The sequence below is a fragment of the Taudactylus pleione genome, unplaced genomic scaffold (genome assembly GCF_031769625.1).
Source record: "Taudactylus pleione unplaced genomic scaffold, aTauple2 ptg000043l, whole genome shotgun sequence".
Taxonomy (NCBI): domain Eukaryota; kingdom Metazoa; phylum Chordata; class Amphibia; order Anura; family Myobatrachidae; genus Taudactylus; species Taudactylus pleione.
Window position 1 is genome coordinate 12,544,627 of NW_028284445.1, and position 20,643 is coordinate 12,565,269.

At 40.9% G+C, this 20,643-nt stretch overlaps 1 protein-coding gene across 2 annotated transcripts in view; it reads left to right on the forward strand.

Moving 5' to 3' along the window:
• Nucleotides 1-20,643, forward strand: part of KATNAL1 (katanin catalytic subunit A1 like 1) — a 159,942-nt gene that overhangs the window by 21,191 nt on the left and 118,108 nt on the right. The window contains exon 1 of one of the 2 annotated variants that reach the window (XM_088460260.1): nucleotides 18,396-18,842. The exons of the other annotated variant lie outside the window; for it this stretch is intronic. The gene's annotated coding sequence lies outside the window, so the exon portion shown is untranslated. Of the gene's footprint in view, nucleotides 1-18,395; nucleotides 18,843-20,643 lie in introns of those variants that run through there. 2 annotated transcript variants of the gene reach the window in all.

Sequence of the window (20,643 nt, forward strand, 5' to 3'; positions counted from 1 at the left end):
CGGCTCTGAATCAGGGCCTATATTTGTGTGGCTTTTCCAATTGGATTCACAAAAATAAAATACATGTTGATTCTAAAGAGCCAGTGTTGGGTATCATAACTAAAGCTGGCCATACACTAGACCAACTGCCATGCAACCATCCAACTGTCCATCTAAAATGGTACACCATGCACCTAACCAACTTTGTTTGATCAGACCAGCCAACTTTTCCTTCAGACCAGCCAACTTCTCTCAAACTTGTGATGTATAGAAGTAGGCGGACATGTCTGCCAACTTCTTCATGTATAAATAAATATATATATTAAAAAAAAAAATTAAAAAAAACCCAGCAACAGACATTTGTATGTGTAATTATTTATTCATTTTCTTTTTCAATATGAATTTGTGATGAACTACAGGTTTCAGCATGGTCTGGAACCATGGCCAGCTGGGTGTGGTAAGACAAGTCGACATTCAGCAGGTCAACAGTAATCGGTGTATTTGCTAAAGTGCAGGTTTTTAGAAAAGGAGATGTTGCCCCTAGCAACCAATCAGATTCTACTTAACATTTATCTAGCACCTTCTAGAAGATAATAGCTAGAATCTGAGTGGTTGCTATGGGAAAATTCTCCACTTCTAAAAACCCGCACTTAAGTGTATATATACGCCTAAGAATATCGACGCAGTCTGAATGTCGCCATTCTGAATGTTGACATGGACGTTAGGTTGACAGGAAAACTGTTGATATGGTCAAAATGTCGACATGTCAACACCAGACTGTCCACATCATATTTTTTTCATATTTAAGCCTAAACCTAACCTTAAAGCAGACGTAGGTGGACAGAGTGTCTGTCTGCTTCTGTAAAAAATCATTCACTTGGGGGAGGGTGGGGGTGTCCAACTTATTCCCTACACTGAAACAATTATTACCCAACTAGTTGGGAGAAATCAAACAATTTTACAGTCTCCCACTAATTGGAACAACCATTTTCATCCATTTTCCAGCGTGGGGGAGTAAACAGATTATCATTTGCTCCCACACACCAGCAGGTTATCTTTACAAGTAGCCAACTAGTATATAGCACTAATCCAGTGGTGCATTACCAAATTACACCTAAAATACACCTTAATTCAGGGCAAAAATGTGAAACTACTAGAAGATAGGGAGGAGTGAATATTGATCATTCAATTTATAGAATATATAATCCCAGATGAGCAGTAATAGTACATGATAATGACTTGTATATATTTCTCACTGTCTTTTATTCAGTACCATGGACAGGGTTTTCTGTCATGGATCATAACAAAGATTATCCCCAAGCAGAAAATACAAAACACATGTGGTAGTATTATCTTTATTATTATAAATTTATTTAGAAAGCACTGACATATTACACAGCGCTGTACATTGAGGGGCTCATGACATGACAAAAAATATGTCCTACTGTGAGAGAAGAGAAGGTGAAGATGGTCCTGCCCAAATGTGCTTACAATCTAAGGACCTGATTCGGACTTGTGTGAAAACCTGATGGTTTATGTACAAATCTGATGTTTGCTCATCTGCGCATTCACAGGACCCATTCTACGCATGTGCAGAATGGATCCTGTGTGATCACTCGCAGTCCCCCCTTAGCCGCAGCATGATTCACATGCTGCAACATTTACGGAGCGGAGACTGGGACCATTCTACAAAACTGGGGTGTGTCACCCCCATTTTGTAGGTGTGCCAAGCCCAGGCTCTGCGTCATTGGACATAGACTTCCTGGACCTGGCTGACCAGTTCCGATGGCCAGTCTGAGTAAGCTTCGACTTATGCAGACTGTCCGGGTGACCATTGATTCGATGCTGCATCTTCCGATTCAGCATTTGGATCGTAGATACATGCAGGAGGTGTCTATTTCCTACAGACGCCTCCTGCTGCACTAGTATGTAGTTGTATAGTATTGCACAGCCGCTTCCCTGGGGCTGTACAATACTGTCCACACCAGAAAGTAAAGTGTGGGTGGTTATTTTTAGGCAGCATCACCCTCTAATAATAACTGGCATGTCTGTGCAGTTGGTGTAGTGCAGGAGAGACATCAGCAGACAGAGAACGGCAGAGACACAAAATATGAAAGTCCTCTGCTGGCAACCACTATTATTTTTCTTACATTTTATTTATAGGGCGCCACAACTGGTCCACAGTACCGTACATTCATCAACAGTAGGAGGATACACAGAACATTACATTACAATACAGTAAACAGAGCATAAATAGATTACAAGTAACAATTAGCACCACAAATCTCAGTACACAATACAGCTGGGAAGGGGAAGACTGCCATTGAAGTGCTAGAGAAGAGGGCTGTGAGACAGTAGGGAGGAGGACTCTGCTCCTAGGAGCTTACAATCTAGAGTAGAGAGGAGACAGACAGATGACATGAGGCATGAGTATGTAGATGGGGACCTGAGGGCAGGAAGTAGGCAAGGTAGAGTTGGCTGGGGCATGAGGGTGGGGAGAATGACATGGTTATGTGTACTTCACCATTTACCATAACTGAATGTCTCTCCTCTGCTGGTACTAGTTTTAGTTTGAGATAGATTTATGATTCTGACATTAACACCAGGGTTAAAGAACCGGGAAAGGCCCCATTCCACATAAATCGAAATGACAAAAAAATTAAAATGACTTGACCTCCCGGGGCCCCATTTGGTCAATGGCCATCCGGAGCTCTGATGTAGGAAGACCTACTGTGCCAACCCCATGAAGCAGTGCTCCTAATTATGTGCCTCCCATGAGGTGCAATTGAGTTCTGGGTCAACCATGGTGGGATTGGGTGCTGGAGGAACTCCCTCAGGCACACTCATCTGGAGGATGAAGTCCAGCTATTATAGAACAAGAGATGAAATGTGTTGAGGCAATTGTGAGTCTAGGGGATATATTTACTAAAATGTGGGTTTTTAGAAGTGGAGTTGTTCCCCATAGCAACCAATCAGATTCTACTTATCATTTATCTAGCACCTTCTAGAAGATAATAGCTAGAATCTGATTGGTTTCTATGGGGAACAACTCCACTTCTAAAAACCCGCATTTTAGTAAATATACCCCTAGGACTCTCTCTGACATTCTGATGTTAACTTGCTATTGGTGGGACATCTAAATGAGCGTTTTGTTGTATTGTAAATTATTATATCTTTGTGTGTTGTATAAAGTAATTGTGAAATACTACACCATGAGAGCCATTATTTTTTCTCAACATATGAAACTCGTGCAATAATAGGTGCATGTACATCCTGATGATGATTGAACAAAGCTGGCTATTCTTGGATATCCCTACAAGGAGAAGTAGTTTTGACTGGTATCTAGTTGGATCTACAGAAAATAATATTTAGATGTGCATGCTTTTAAATCAATACGGTATACATATTAAGTATCTTTACTATTGTCTATTCATAAATTACTACACCAGAAGATGCTTGTTTCTTACTTTTTTTAGTGTGTGCATAAATATATATATATATATATTCAACCCGGAAAAACTCTAACCTAAAGAACTTTGAAAAGGAAGTCTTGAAGAATCTTCAGAAGAGTCCTAATATAGGGCCTGATTCAGAGCCGGACGCAATTAGCGCTCGCTCGTCCAGAAAATAGGGGTGGCTATTCAAATGAACCGTTCGCTGTTTGCGCTCTGTTCACGCCTCTAGGTCTGAATGAGCGAACAAAAATTGCGGTCGTTTTTTGGATAAATACGCCCCCTGGCCGCTCGCATCCTACGTCATGTCCGCTATTTATTAGATTAATCGAGTACATCGACCAGGGTATGAACTGCTCGCTATTTTTGGGGTTAGTTTTTGCTACCACAATTTTGCGAGCAGTTCTGGCTATTAAATAACCCAGTGACGTGGCCAATGACGCTGCTGTTTTAATTATGCACACCCATAAAACGCCCGTTTTGACCTTTAAGCACGCCTGCGGTCAGATCTCCACTCCCCGTTTTCAAACACCTTCCCCTGTTACCACCCATACGCCTCATTCTGTCACTGAAATTATCAGGCATTCGCTATTTTGCGAGCACATGAATTTCGGCCGCACTGACTGGTTCGCGCATGCGTATAACGATCCGTACGCATGCGCAGTTGGACAAACCGCTCGGAGCGAACGAGCGACCGCTTACGAGTGGCTCTGAATCAGGCCCATAGTCTTTAGACAGATGGACAAAGGTTGGGGGGGGCTGTTATTTTAGATAGATCTGCATATGAAAAAGAGGCAGTTCGATTATTGAGCGATGGTGTATTCTATAAGAAATTAACACATGATCCTACAGCAAACTTTATCGACGAATTGAGGATTTTACTAGTACAGTACTTACACGATCAGGTATTAGACAAGGATGAATATTAATATCTAATGACATCCACACCTATGATACCTACTGTCGAAGCCGGATGATTGGCGGAGACTAGATCTTAAGATAATATCGGGCAACGCCATCTTGTGTTGCCCCTGGCGACGCCATCTTGCGTCGTCAGCATGAAACCATTGTGTGCGATGCTAATATGCGATTATTAGCATCGTGCATCTGCATTGCTACCGCATATTGTTAAAAGTCAAACCATACCCCATACACACATTAATTAAAACATAAAATATACAAGATGCACAGCGCAGTTGTGCTGTTTATCAAAGCACTCTACACAAACGCACCACGCATATTAGTGACTATACGCAATATTCTCTCACTTACTCATACCAAAACTTAAAAAGGTTCCTCCACATTAAAAGCTAAATATTAGAGGTTTTATTAGCGAATACTTATGATGAAATGTAATGTATACGATAATTAAGGTACATAAGCTAGTAGTCATATCATGTTTGGTACCATTCTAAAGCACTGTTTATTTGCAGATTTCCGGTTTGAACCGCAAGGAAATCGCATCATGCGTTCGCAAGATATGAACAATATGAAAATAGTGGTTAGAATAGTGGTTAGAATGTGAAAATGTATGAAGTGTTTTTTACTAGTTTAAACCAGTTCTTCGGTGGGAAAACCATACAAAGCAACATCTGAGGAACTGGGACATACCCCTAGTGATGCTATATGAACTGTCCAATGACCTGCATCGTACCAGAATGTCCACGAGCAAGATCCAATGGAAACCCGTTAACTAGCTTCTTTGTTCTGGGAGGGTATATAGCTTGCATGCTGGTTCTAGTATACAGCCATTCTTTTCTTGGATGACCACAGGCTTCTGGACTGATGACTGTATGCTGGGACCAGTGCACACGCTACAGGGCTGTATCGTATTCTGTATTTTATTGTCTTTGTGCTAATTGTGCTAGATGAAAGCGTGTAACTTTCTTTTATTACAATAAGAACTTTTGTGCGTTGGAACCACAATAATTGTCTGGACAGCGATTATTTCTCTACCAATTTAAGGGTATTCATACTATCTTCTACTATCTGCCAAAAATCCATAAATCCACTGTTAGCTCACCAGGAAGACCTATAATCACAGGAATAGACTCATTAACATCACATCTGTCAAAATACATTAATATGTTTCTATGCAAGTATGTTTTCCAATTACCCTCTTATCTGAAGGACACCAACAGTTTTTTAAAGATTGTTTCAGATCTTGAATAGAAGGATACGTACCTCTGGATCACCATAGATGTCAAAAGCTTATATACCTGTATTGAATATATGAATGGTATTGAAATTTGTAAAAAGTACCTTAACAGAGATCAAAATATTTCTGTGACCCATAGGAAAGGTATTTGTGATTTTATTAGATTAATTTTAGGTCATAACTAATTTCAATTTCAAGACACGTTTTATCTACAAACATGCGGAACTGCAATGGGGAGAATATTTGCCCCAGTTTTGCAAATCTCTCTATGGAGAGTTGGGAAGAAGAGTCCATTTATGCCAACAATTAGTTTCAATACCACATTAAACTCTACAAACGTTATATAGATGGCATCTTGATAATTTCGGAAGGGAGTGAAACCCAATTTCTTGATTTGTTTTTAATTTTATCTCTACTAACAATTTTAATTTGAAATTTACATATCATATCAATATGGAAAGAATTGAATTCTTGGATTTGGTCTTGATGGGAAAATAAGATTCCATAACCACTTGCAACTACATCAAAAAAGTTGGCACCAACAGTTATTTACACTTTAAGAGCTGTCATGCAAAAAAATGGAAGACTAACTTTCCGTATTCACAATTCCATCAGATCAAATGCAACTGTAGTTTCCAACTGGACTGTGAAGAACAACTCAAAATCTATACTGAAATATTCCAGGAAAGGGACTAGCCCAAAGAAGTCATTCAAGGGCACTTGAGAGAGGAAAGTCATCGATCAATTATATCACACTACAATGACCTCAAAAGAAGACTAAGGAAGTGGTCCCTTTCAGCACTATGTACAACTGTCAAAACAACAGGATAAAGAGGACAATGGAGAAGCATTGGAGTATACTCACAATGGATCTAATTCTTGCATAAATTCTACTTCCACTAACTCAAATCGTCTATCGAAAAATTAAAAACCTTAAAGAAATCCTGGCACCCAGTCTCTTGAGAAGTACCACAGCATCAACACAGATGAGCCTAAAATGCAAAGGCTGCTATAAAAGAGGAAGCTGTAATGTCTGCAAATATGTACATTCGAATAGAAGAAAGTTAATCAATTATAACAACACAAAAGAATATGCGATAAAGGGTTTTGTCAACTGTAATTCCACTATGGTCATCTATCTACTTGAATGTTAATGCGGACTAAAGTACATAGGCAAAACGAACAGGACCTTAAAGTTATGCATACAAGAACATGTCCATAATATCAAGAATAAGATAGTGACCCATGCAGTGCCAAAACATTTCTTGGAGAAACGTGATTCCATTCCTGATGACATAACCTTTAAAGCAATAGAGCTAATAAAATTGGGAGAGAGAGATGGTGACGTCCTAAATAAATTGTCCAAAAGAGAAATGTTTTGGATTTTTGAACTTTAAACTATATCCCCCTTGGGTTTTAATGAGCGTTTTTAAATTCCACCATTTTTATATTTCTGAATCTTAAATGCGGGTTATGCTTACTAACACCCCTACATTTCTTTTTAATTCAAATTTTTTTATTGAGTTTTTTTTTTTATGCATTAATAAAATAAAAACAAACATGTAACAATACAAATGTAAGTGGTCTCTCATTTAACAAATATAATGACACATGAGCACATGGTAATATTACAATTCGTAATCATAGGTACTGTGCACATATTTACTAACATGCTTAACTATCCAGATACTCTAGTCTAGAAGAAGGAAGAAAGGTGGAGAGAGGATCAACACAAATACATATTGTCAAGACATACTCTGGTATCCCAGACACAGGTTCTTATAGGAACACCAACATTATTCTGTCCTAAAAGGAGAACCCCTACATTTTAAATATAATATATATGTTTAAAGGTTTATATTACTAGTATTAACCTGTTACGGGATTCATGTGATATACTGTATAAACTTAGGGCACGGTGGCACCTACTAACCTATACTTTTCTTTTCTCAGATACTGGTTTTATCATGACAGAGGTTGTAATTATAATGCATTTTTAGAACTTGGACTTCCTGAAATGGACATACATATATATGCCAAAGACTTAAACAACAAGGCTATCGAGTGAACCATATCCTAGTTACCATAGTTCCATTCTATTTTAAATGGACACAGGGAAAATGGAGTATCTGTTTAAATATGATTGGAGATCTACAACAAAATGGCCACCGTGAGTCCATGAAGGAGACTAAAAGATTACCGCTGTTTGATCTAGATTTCCTGTTTTATTTGTACTATAGACTGCCCTTCTCACTGTGCTGTTGGATGCCTTAGGCAGTAAAGATGCCACTACTCAGTATGCATTGCGACGGACATTATGCAGGACATGTCCCTTGGGTTCTGCTGCTGTAATTGGATATTTTTATGCTATTAGAAGCCTATTTAATCTCAGTTATGTTTTCAGTCTGCATGTTAATTACATATATAATGGCTCTATATATTTTAGATGGGCTCTCTCTCTCTCTCTCTCTATATATGCTATAAAAACTATTGTTACAATTGAGCAACAGGTAGTGATGTCACATTATGCAGCCACATGTGGCCTCCATCTTGTTTGATCAGCCAGCTATAAAAAGGCTGAGCTTGTCCCATAACCATATCCCCTTGATTAAGTCTCCTGCATAAGATGAAACGCGTTGAGCCTGCCACTACTTCCCCTTTATACAGATAAGTTCAAATTCTATTTATATCCTTTACCTGTGCTACTTATTATTTGCCTTCTTTGGATAAAATAAAATATTTTGTTTTAAGGAGTACTGGCATTAGTGTAATTATGTTGATCTTACTCTGGGACTGACTCGTTCCTAATACATGTATTAATGTATTATTCTATGCTCCACATGAATTGTATGCACAGTGCACACTATGTGATGTTTCCTTTTTTGTATTTCCATATACATTGAATCGTATGGTGGTCATGTGACTGAAGAAAAACCCAATTAAGTTGTGGATCTACTTTAGGCATTTTTTTTGTCAAATGTATTTATTGAACATTTTCAAGTAGTACAAAGATCAAACCAGAATCAACATAAAGAGGATCAATCAATTACAGAGGGACAATAAAAGTCAAAACATCAGTGGGTTTAGTATCAGTAATAAGAACTATAGGTAAACCAACTGGCAATATATTTCACAAGTAAATGAACAAGAGTATGTGTGTTAAAGCACATATTTTCCATAAGTTTGTAGATAAAGTCTCACTGTAAGTTAACCATCGATTGCAAAGAACATAAAGTAAGATTAAATATAGAAGGGGGGGGGCTGATATCTAAAATATACAAAAACTTTAAGTAAATCTGAGTCTTGCGGTTATATTTAGTAAAAAACATAGGGTTTTTGTTAGCTTTGAAAGGGATACAGGAATATGCTGAAGGTGTTGCTGCATCAGGATGAGGTAAGGTCTAAATTACTGATTAGAACGTATATCTGGAATAAAATAGATTAGCTTTTGCAAGCTGACAATTCTATTTGACTTTGACCCCAAAATGTAAAACAGCAATAATATAAAATGTGAGACCCAGCATGTTTTAGGCTAGAGTTAAGAAACACTGATCTAGGACCTGATTCACAGACGTACGCTAATGCCACCGTAATAATAAATAAGGGAAGTCCTACCCGGGAAGGAATGGGGAGCCAGCGGGTGTTTGTTGTAGGATATCTGGGTTGCCCTGCAATGGCTCCAATAGCTTATAACCCAAATGGGGAGGAGATCATGTAGCTGAACTTGGAGTCCAGAGAATGACACAGGTGCAGATTACCAACGCGTTTCGAGACAGTCTCTTCCTCAAGGCTGCTGTGTCCCTGTGTGTCTTATGTCATTTTATAGCTGGCTGTGTAATGAGGTGGGCGTGCTGGAAGGTCACTTTTGCCCCACTTCCGGTTCGCACGCTGCCAATGGGCAGAAGTGACATCGTGGGACCAGGCGATCTTGTTCCTCATGTTTGTGTACTTTACCAAGCGACATTCTCGTAAAACCCCGGGCAATATGTAGTCACCGATCAATCTCCCTTGTGGCATATGTGGTGGTGTTGTTGGAAACTTTTTTTTTTTCTTTCTTCTTCTGTGAACAGAAGTGGTCCGGCGGCCATCTTGGTGTAGGATTTGTTAAACAGGGAGTGTCTTAGACGCCATTTTTTAGAGGATTTCTTTAATTGTTAATGACTGTCTTCAATTTAGTGATAATCATCGCCAATTTGTTAAAGATTTCTCCTATGTCTTAGGGATCAGTAGTGAGATGTGACCGACGTCGCAGGCGTGATCACCATCGCAACCATCACGACCGACGGTCGCGAAGCTTGCTCCTTTGGTCAGGCAGCGGAAGATGAAGCTTCCAGCAGCCTGACTGGGTGTTAGTCACTTAAGAGGCCAGAAATCTGCGTCCCCCAAAGCACACCCTGGATTGTCCCTCCTGGAAAATGGGGGTGACACATCTGTGTCTAGAAACGGTGACCAGGCACACTCTGGCTGTACCTCCCAGACTCCACAGAATGTCAATCAGGCTGTGACTTGGGGGTGGGTCTGCAAGCGAGATTGCAGAACCCGTTATGCTCATGCGCAGAATGGGTACTGCGCAGATGCAGACCCCTCAACATCGGAGATGTACGTTAATCATTGGATTAACTTACATCTCTGAACATTACAATCACATGATTGCCCAATTTATTGTAAAGTGTGTAGAACCCAGCTTAAATCAGGCCTGACTATTACTTTATGGTCAGGTGTTTGAATACATAACTTATCTCTTATTTGGATCAGTACCATACATTTTTTGTCAGTGAAGATTACAACGGACTACACTTGATACCAAATAAATTGAATGAAAACAAACTTTAATGTTTTTTCCTTTCAGACTATTTATTATTCTACGACAAGTTATGATCTGATCAAATTCTTCGTAAAAAAAAAAGAACTAATACAGAAAATCAGACAGGGAACAATTCCTCTTTCATGACCTGGTATATGCACTGCGGTTCTCAGTTATATCCTTTCTGTTCTGCTCTTTTGAACTTCCAATTAAAAGACTCCTTTTTTTCATTGTTTTGAGCAGTTTTTCCCTTCAAAGTATGTTGAAAAACAGTAGGAGATGTGATATATGAAGACAGATATGGACGATTTAGCATACCTGTCTTGTCTGCAGCATGTTACCCAACTACCAATGATTCTCTTTAGATCTTAAGATCTAAGAGCCATGAATATATTTAAAAATGTAACGTCCATTGCAATTCACTATAGTCAGAACAGTTCCTGAACATAGATGAAAGGGAGACAAAATTACGATCAATGCATTTCAGAAGAAGCTCCTTTCTTTCATTGCAGTCATTTCTAACGTCATGAATGTATAGCACCTGAGCATTCCGTTTTCATGCTTATACTATGCACCTGCTGAGTGTGCACTACTTCACAAGGTAAAGATCTTACAGTTAAACCCAGCAATTTCAGCCTTTTCATGTACATGCTTTGTCTAAACAGCTAATTATTTGCCAGGTGAGTTATAGCTGACTGTCACTGTGGCTATAAAATCGGTTTTAGTGCTGAACACCCCCCACTGTTTTTCAAAGAGGAACTACGGTTTAATTATGTATATTGTGATATAGTACAGTCATACAGCAGGATCCTGCATCCGTACAAGAGACAGGGATTTATACAAGAAAGCAGATAGACTGCAGATATAAGATACACTGAAATCTAGGTATAATAATACTGTCTTTTTCTGTTTGCAGCAGTCCTCTCGGCACGCTGAGGATTAGGTGTGTTATTCTCCGACCATTTTAAGGTGTGAACCTTTTAATTACGCCCAAGTGAAGACCCCAGAAGAAAAAGTTTAATTCAGAAAGCCAGTAAGGCTCAAAATATTCCCTTAATTACATTAAATGGTCCCCGAGCCCTCAATTACAATTTGAGTTGGGTGCAGTAGCAATAGGGCCCAGTAATAAGCAGGTGCCTGTTATTGCTGCATTCCATATTGGGGATGTAGTTGAAAAGGGCGGCTGTTGGCACTCAGAATGCCGGCACCGGAATCCCGACACCAGTCAGAATTCAGAGGCCAGCATCCCAACCGCTGGCATTCCAGTAAGCAGTGGGGTTAGGGGTTAGACACTAGGGGGAGGGTTAGGGTTGGGCACTATGGGGGGAGATTAAGTGTAGGCACTAGTGGAGAAGGGTTAGATTTAGGCACTGGGGGGTAGGTTTAGGGTGCGGGGAGGAAAGGTTACGGTTAGGATACTTACCAATAGGTGTCGGTATCCTAATCCTATCAGGATGCCGGCGTCAGGATTCCGAACCGCCGGGATCCTGAGTGCGGGCATCTGGTACCCAACCGCCATATTTTATGCAATGCGTATTTTATTCTTTCGACGTACATTTGAGGTGCAAATTCTTCCAGCTCTATATGATGCACTGGATGTGAAATGCAAGACAGTTGCCCAGCGTATGTCAAGATACACACCTACTTCGAGCTCCTGAGAGATGCCACGGCATACAAGGAATTCAGTTCTAAAGGTGCGTATCCACTTAGCGTCTGTGAAACAAGTGCACGATTACGACATTGTAATCATGCAGTTGTTTCACAGTCTTTGATGTGCCTACACTGAACGAACAGTCGTTCAGTCTAGGCACATCAATCATCCCCGAACATGGGCAACGTGATGACATTGTCAGGTTGACAAGCATGGTCGGGAGATGATAGATGTCAAAAACAACCAGCGGGTCACTGGTCGTTTTTTACATTAAACTGCCCGATTTGTGCCGATTTATGGTTCAATCGCCTGGTAAATCGGGTAGTGGATATGCACCTTAAGAAAGGAGAAACCAAAACGGAACCAGTGTTATATAAAGTCAATGATAAAATTAAAGGTTGGTCAAAACATGGCAACTCATTGCATCCAGGATTCTCAATAAGAAAATATCAACTGTCTGCATGTCACAGAATGTTAATGTGAGGTTCTAGAGAAACAGTGCTTACCAAGCTTTATACGAGAATACTGGAATAACTGCATGATGGCCAACTTGGCACAGTGAAAATGAAGTTCTTAGCTAGAAGTTATGTGCAAATAATGGATTGGAATTCATAGTCAGACTCAATAAATAACTAAAGATTGTGAAGAATGCACCTCCACCAGCTTCATTTCACCCATAACAATGGCCCTCATTCCCATAGGAAAGCATGCATATTGATTTTGATTGTCTTTGGGGGAAATTTACTAAGAGTCGAGTTTGGGTCTGTTTGTGTGAGTTTGCAAACTCACGTGAGTTTAGACATGTTTTTCATCTTGCAAATTTACTAAAGACAAACTCGAGTGAGTTTGGAAGTGAGTTCTGTCTTTTCACTGTTAAAAGTCATGTTTCTAATCTCGTGTGAGATTGTAGCAAACTTACTGTGAAATAGAAGTTTCAAACACTCACCTCCTGAGCTGCGAGTTTGGCAGAAACATACACAGATCAGTGTGTTTTGTGTATGTTTCTGCCTGCGTATCCAATATAAAATGTATTTATTTTTAAAAAATGACTTGGGGTCCCTCCCCTAAAGCATAACCAGCCCTGGACTTGCCAGCCAGTCCTGGTTCCTAAAATTACTGGGAACAAAATAAGTAGGGTTCCACCATAATTTAAGAACCAGCACCAGGCTGCAGGGCCAGTCCTGGTTTTAAATATAGGGGGAAAAATGCATAGGGTACCCCCTATATTTAAACTATATTTAACTATATTTAAACTAGCACCGGACCAAACCAACTGGGGTGTAATGCTACAGCCTGGAGACCCTTTCACCAGGGCTCCATGGCCAAAGTATTACAACCCCAAGCCGGTCAAGCCAAGCCGGGGATCTCAGGGGAGATGCCCCCCTCTCCCGGAACCCCAGGCTTGGTCTGAAGCCCAGGGCTCTTCCCCGCACCCCTGGAGCATTGGGTACGGGGGTAATAAAGGGTTAATTTGTTGGAAACTATTGTATTTTACAGTGGCACTGCAATAAAGTTCCTATACTCACCTCCTCCATCGCACTGGTCTCCGTAGCATCCAGGGGGGTCTTTGCAGAAAAAAAAGAGGACCCAAGCCATTTACTAAGGTTAGCACTGCATGTGTGTGACCACCTACAGCGCTAACCTGCTCCCGACTGACAGTGAGTCCGGAGCCACCAGTCAATCAGTGCCTGCTAATTGTAGAGCGGCCGCTGATTGGCACCTGCAACTGACAGTTCCCACGTGGGCTGTTCAGTGAGTCAGGAGCCGCCAGCCAATCAGCAGCCACTCTACAATTAGTGGGCACTGATTGGCTGGCGACAATAAAAATACTTTTTATCTATATGTTTCTTAGAATTTTTGTAACAAGCTGTTGAGAATCAAACTAGCTTAGCAATGATACAATGTTGCCAAAGTCGCACATATCCAATGATTCATGCACATCTCAGAGCCCTTAAGTGTAAAAGAACACATTTCTGCAACACAGTAGTCAAATTGTAACAAATGGAAAGTTTTTTTTATAACTTAGTCAAATATCCGGATATATACACCTGGATTCATTGGATTCTCAACAGCTTGTCAAAAAATTTCTAAGAAACATATAGATTAAAAGTATTTTTATTGTCGCAGCAGGGTTTATAGCGCACTTAGGAGGATCTTGTTTAAGATTCCCATTATTATTAGAATATATATGTTATATGTTTAATGTCTGTCCGAATCTATTTTAAAAATTAGAATAAATATTATGTTTTATATATGTTCATATTACACAAGAAGCAGTGCCCCCACACAAGTCTTCTGTTTCTGTTCTATTTGACACGTGTTTGAAAAATGACAGTTAAGAGCTGATTGGTTAGTACTTTATATCTTTTCAATGTACATTTACATTTACCCCACTCTTATGTCCATTATCACTAAAAGTTTTTTTTGTAATCCATCTCTTGAACAATGATTTTCTCATGTCATAGGGGTAAATTTACTACGTTTTTTAGTTTTTAAACTCACTTTGCTTCACCAAAACTCAGGTGAGTTTTCCCTTTCAAAACTCGCAAATATACTAAGAAGTGAGTTTAGCTGAAAGTGAGTTTTTCGATGGTGAAGCAGATCAAGTTTATTCCCCCAAATTGAGAGTTTAGAGGAAAGTTTACTTACTCGAGATTGCAGTGTTTTCTCTCTGCAAAACTCACCCAAGCAAGCAGCCTGCACATATCATTGAAATATGTGAAGGCTGCTTGTGTATTGAACCTGTAAAAAAAGTGTTAAATGTTAGATAAAAAATGAAATAGGGTCCCCCCCCCAAAAGCCTAACCAGCCCCGGACTTGTCAGCCAGTCCTGGTTCCTATAATTAAAGGGAACAAAATTAGTAGGGTTCCACCGTGATTTAAGATCCAGCACCAGGCTGCAGGGCCAGTCTTGGTTTTAAATATAGGTGGAAAAATTGTTCATATTACACAAAAAGCAGTGCCCTCACACAAGAGTCTTCTGTTTCTGTTCTATTTGACACATGTATCTTTCTGACTCTGGGGAGCACCACCAAAGATTATCAGTCTCCATTTGTGGCTAAAGTGAAATACTTCTATATTGGTCTTATATATACTTAAGTTATTAAATCCTGTGTGGTTCTCACCCTTTTTTATTTTTTCAAACACAGCCTGTAAAATGACTGTTAGGAGCTGATTGGTTGGTACTTTATCTCCCTCCAAGGTTGAGTATATCTCCCCCTGTTTCAGAAGACTTCCAGAAACATTTGAAAAACAATGGCATAAAGAACTTTACTTCATCAGCATAACACCCAGCTACCAATTAATTAGCTGAAGATTTGATCAGGCATTTAAGATGGATATTCAGGCCATGACCAAATTACTCTAAAGCACAAAATCCGCAATTTCTGAACATTTTACAACATGGCAAATACCAGCAATGATGTTCCGCAGCAGGAACATGAGATCTTGCTGGGACTGACTGAAACCACATGAACATAAAGAATTAAAAAATATGTATCAAACGTTAAATAGAAATGTTGATGTTGGACGAGATCATTGAGATGACAAATGGCAACCAGGGAAAACTGTTTCAAAGTCTGGACCCTAAATGTATACTGACAATGGTGTAGCTCAAATGCTTAATGCACACAGGAGGGGAGAGAGGTTGCAAACTCAAATCAATAAAGAATGGCTCATTTGTTGAATCTATTCAAGAGTCAAATGTACTGTTTGTTGAACAGCCTCAGGTTGTCTATTCAACATATGCAACTCCAGAGACTCTAGTTGTTACGCCAGCTATCAAGAAGGTAAATCTTCAACTGTCCTTATGGAAGTCCCAGAGTCTCCAGACAAAGCTCCAGGGTTTCACCAATGTTAGCCAGAATAGCTTTTAAATTAAACCTATAATTACCATATGCCCTACGGGATGTAGTTTAAATCCCAGCTGTTGGAATGCCGGCGCTCAGAATGCCGGCTCCAGAATCCCGACACCAATCAGAAACCCTATGCCAGCATCCCGACGGTAAGTAGTGGGGTTAGGGTCAGGGTTAGGCACCAGGGGGAGGGTTAGCCTGCATTGGTGGGGTTAGGTTTAGGCTGCGGGGGGAGGGTTAGGTTTAAGGGTAGGGTTAGCATACTTAGGTGTCGGTATCCTAACCCTGTTGGGATGCCAATGTCGGGATTCTGACTGCCGGGATCTCGAGCGCCAGCATGCCATACCCAACGCTGCGCTACATAATCATTCCCTTAAGAATAATGAGGGTATTCTACCTGCGGTAATTTTCCGCACAAAAAAACTTGCTCTTATCACAATAACAGACCGATGGTCAGTATCAGGCTATCCAATTATAACCCGTTTTATCCACGTGCGGAAAATTACCTTGCACAAAAACACATAGGATTCGTGAAAGGCCACGGACCTATGTACTTTTGTGGCAGTGATTGCCGGAAAAAAAACCTTATTGGGGATTTGCAAATCCACCGTTAAGTGCCGGCATCGGGGCTAATTGGATAGCCTCATCGGCTGTAATTAGCCGCGGATAGGATACCGCCCTTAATCTTTATGGTCATTTTTTATTCTACAGTATATAACACGCCTTTGTTTTGTGCACCGCGTTACTAGAAATCTTCTGTTCTTTTCCCCTTTTTTGTGCACATATGTACTGTATAAAAGTTTGATGTGGTAGCATATATATTTCAATAAACGATAGACACCTATGTTAATTTGGAATCAAAGCCGAAACATACACCGGAAAGTCTGATGCGGGGTTCTTGGTCTTTTATCCTGAAAGGCATCAGAGGCCTCCTCAAAAGCTCAATTTATCTAATGTATTTACAGTATAGTGAACATACAGTACTCTTCTCCTGCATGGGAGAGATATCATGACGTATGACGTCTCTCCCATCACATGCTGCGGGGGAAGCCAGAACACGGAGCTCATGAGTGAGCTTCAGCCGGCTCCCTCCGCGGACGATGCAGCAGCAAATGAGAGTCTGTCTGGCTCTCATTGGCTAGCTGCTATTACAAACACAGCCGCCGCTGGCGGCTGTGTGTTTGTAAACTGTGTAGGGCAGACCGCTATCACTGCGGTCTGCCCTACACTTGTGGGGCCGGGGAACTTGTCCACTCCTTGGCTGCTGCGGGCACTGCCGGACGGCGCCCCTCCTTTGGTCGGCGCCCCTGGCAAGTGCCATTCTGGCCAATGAGTAGATACACCCCTGACTCCAGGCAGGCTGCCATGTACTTTTTACCAAGGAGTGGCTTCCATCTGGCCACTCTGCCATACAGGCCTGATTGGTGGATTCCTGCAGAGATGGTTGTCCTTCTGGAAGGTTCTCCTCTCTCCACAGAGGAATGCTGTAGCTCTGACAGAGTGACCATCGGGTTCTTGGCCACCTCCCTGACTAGGGCCCTTCTCCCACGATCGCTCAGTTTAGACGGCCGGCCAACTCTAAGAAGAGTCCTGGTGGTTCCGAACTTCTTCCATTTATGGATGATTGAGGCCACTGTGCTCATTGGGACCTTCAAAGCAGCAGATATTTTTCTGTACCCTTCCCCAGATTTGTGCTTCAAGACAATCCTGTCTCAGAGGTCTACAGACAATTCCTTGGACTTCATGCTTGGTTTGTGCTTTGACATGCACTGTCAAGTGTGGGACCTTATATAGACAGGTGTATGCCTTTCAAAATCATGTCTAAGCAACTGATTTTACCACAGGTGGACCTCAATAAAGCCGTAGGAACATCTCAAGGATGATCAGTGGAAACAGGATGCACCTGAGCTCAATTTTGAGCTTCATGGCAAAAGCTGTACATACTTATTTACAGTACATGTGATTTCTTAGTTGTTTTTTATTAAATTAAATTTGCACAAATCTCAAAAAAACTTTTTACACGTTGTCATTATGGGGTATTGTGTGTAGAATTTTGAGGACAAAAATGAATTTATTCCATTTTGGAATAAGGCTGTAACATAACAAAATGTGGAAAAAGTGAAGCGCTGTGAATACTTTCCGTATGCACTGTATATTATATATTTGAAATTATAAATAAGGAAGCCCAATAATATTGTGCCTAAGGGTGGCTCTAAATCCACCCCTGCTTGGGTAAGGCACCACTAGCGTTACCCTGCGCATCATTATGCACCTTTATAGGCAATAATACTTCCTCTCTTTTTACTGCATTTGAAAAACTGATAAAATTGTAAAATAAAGTTACAAAGGGCAAAAGTATTGTTTTTTAAATAAATCAATTTGCATTTAAAATTGGGATGGCCCTCCAAAGTATGCTAATACAGACGTTCAATGGAGTATTTGAAAAACAAATGTGTTTGTGTGACTGTGTGCCATGAGGGAGCACAAAATCAGCTCCTCCCCGGGGCTGCTCATGTGTGCAAGCCACAGCCCGCATCCATGACAACGCATCAAACACAGCAAGCAGCACGGTCCCGGCTAAGGCGGCAGGCGGGGTGTTCATCCCTCTGGTTACAGGGAACCGGGCAGACAGATCCAGCAACAGACAACGCCGGGGTCTAGCTGCCCCACCCTCCCGTCCAGCAGCAGATCGCTGTCATCACCCAGTAATACTCCATCAGCTGTATCACCGACCCAGAGCTGTGGACGCAGTGCATGCTGGGGGGTATAGTTCTGCCTCCATGCACTGAGTGAGGAGTCAGCACGTACAGAACTACAAGTCCAAAGAGGCAGCGCGGCAGGGATCCTCCATCCTTATACCTTAGTGCTGCTGCTAGTGCATTTATCCCTTTTGTAGTGTATACACTGGATCTCAAACCGGAATCTAAAACTGCACCCAGAGAAGGTGAGCATCGGGACATCATAGTTATAAATAAATTAGAGGCGATGGTTATAATTAATCCTACATCACAGTTACTCCATGCTATATTTACTGTTGTTACAAGGGGTGCAATGTTTAGTTTGTTCATTGTATAATTTTTTTTTCTTTAATAGAAAATTACATTATATTTATTTTACTATTGTGCCTGTGTTGCTTTCATTATAATAATGTGGCAGGGTCTTAGTTGGAATAATGCCCTATGACGATTAGAAGCCCTGGTAAAAGTGAATCTGCTGTCACTATAGTCCACTCACTTTGGGCAACTAATTGCCCACAGTATATTTATTACATTGTTTGTTTGTCTTTCTGAGCAGAACTGATGCAATGATTTTGCATTTGTTTTGTTTGTAACTTTATCGCTAATAATACAAATAATGATATGAATGATACAAGTGCTGTTTGGTTAAAACATGTATTTGTATGAACAGGGAAATACTTGCCATGACGTTTTTTAAAGCCGATCTTGCAGCTTCGATTTATAATCTGACAGACATCAGTTGTTTTATTAGCTGATTCTGTTTTGCCATATTTTATTATACACATAATGCTATTTATTATACACCAATAGCATACAGCCAATTGTGCCGGGCAACCGTTGATCCATCTGTGAATGAGCAGAAGTCTCCATAGGCCGAAGGCAGGAGAGGGGTGAGGACATTTCTCTCTGAGGAGTCTATTTATCATTGGTGGGCTGGTGGCATATAAGTGACTGCCACAATATACCATGTTGGGGCTCCTCTGCGTCCCCTGGCCAAAATTCCACTCCTCGGCAAGGAACATATGCCTTTCACCTGCAGCCTAACGCTGCCAGCGATAGCGCTATGTGCATGGCTAACGTCCCCACATGTGCAGTGTTTTGACCCAAAGGGGATCCAGTAAAGCCTCTAAGACTATGCAAAGTCTGCTTAATAAATAGTTCACAGCCGTCATGCCAGTAGAGGTCTATGGGGATGGCTGTGAGCTCCTGTAACAAGGGCAACGTGGGAGAAATCTACAGTACCTTTTGCTGGCTATTACGTCAACACTTTAGCTTTTCGCCACATCTTAAATAGACTCCTTAGTGCAGAGCAGTGTAAAAAAATGGATTTAGGGTCTCCATTTATCGTCGATGCATAACCCCTTTAGCACTCGCCAAAGGGGTCATATCATGCTTTCAATATTTAATAAACAGCGGTTATCTAAGATAACTCCTGTTTGTCACTGCATCACTCTCGCCATCTTTAGATGACAAGAGCGATGCGGTCTCCATTGCCGGCAATGTGGACTTGGCAGCCGCCTTTCCGGCTTCAGCGAAACTGGGGGAACGTGTCATGCGCATGACACAGAAACCTGTCGATGGTAACGATAGGCTGTTAGCAACACAAGAGAAGATGTCGCTGCAGAGGGAGATCGCCGCTGGAGGGGTAAGTTAGGATGAATACCAGTGTCGTATTCGTTAGTATCACTGCAATGCTAAACATAATATACCACTGGTAATAAGTTCTATTAATAAATGGACCCTTAATTTGGCAGAGAGATTATTAAACTGAGATGGTGGATTCACTAAGTGGGCGTGTGGATTTCTTTTTTTTTTTTTTTTAGGGGCGTTACTTGTTGTGCACATGGGTGGTTTTAGAGTGATGGAGGTAGGTCTGAGGTAGAAGATTAGGGAGGACCATCCAGGTACACTGATGACTAATGGAAAATGCAGGTATTTTGTGGTGGCCATAAAAGTGGCCCTGTGATGCCCGGGTGCAGTAGGTATTATCGCCGGCCGCGTGGCCGG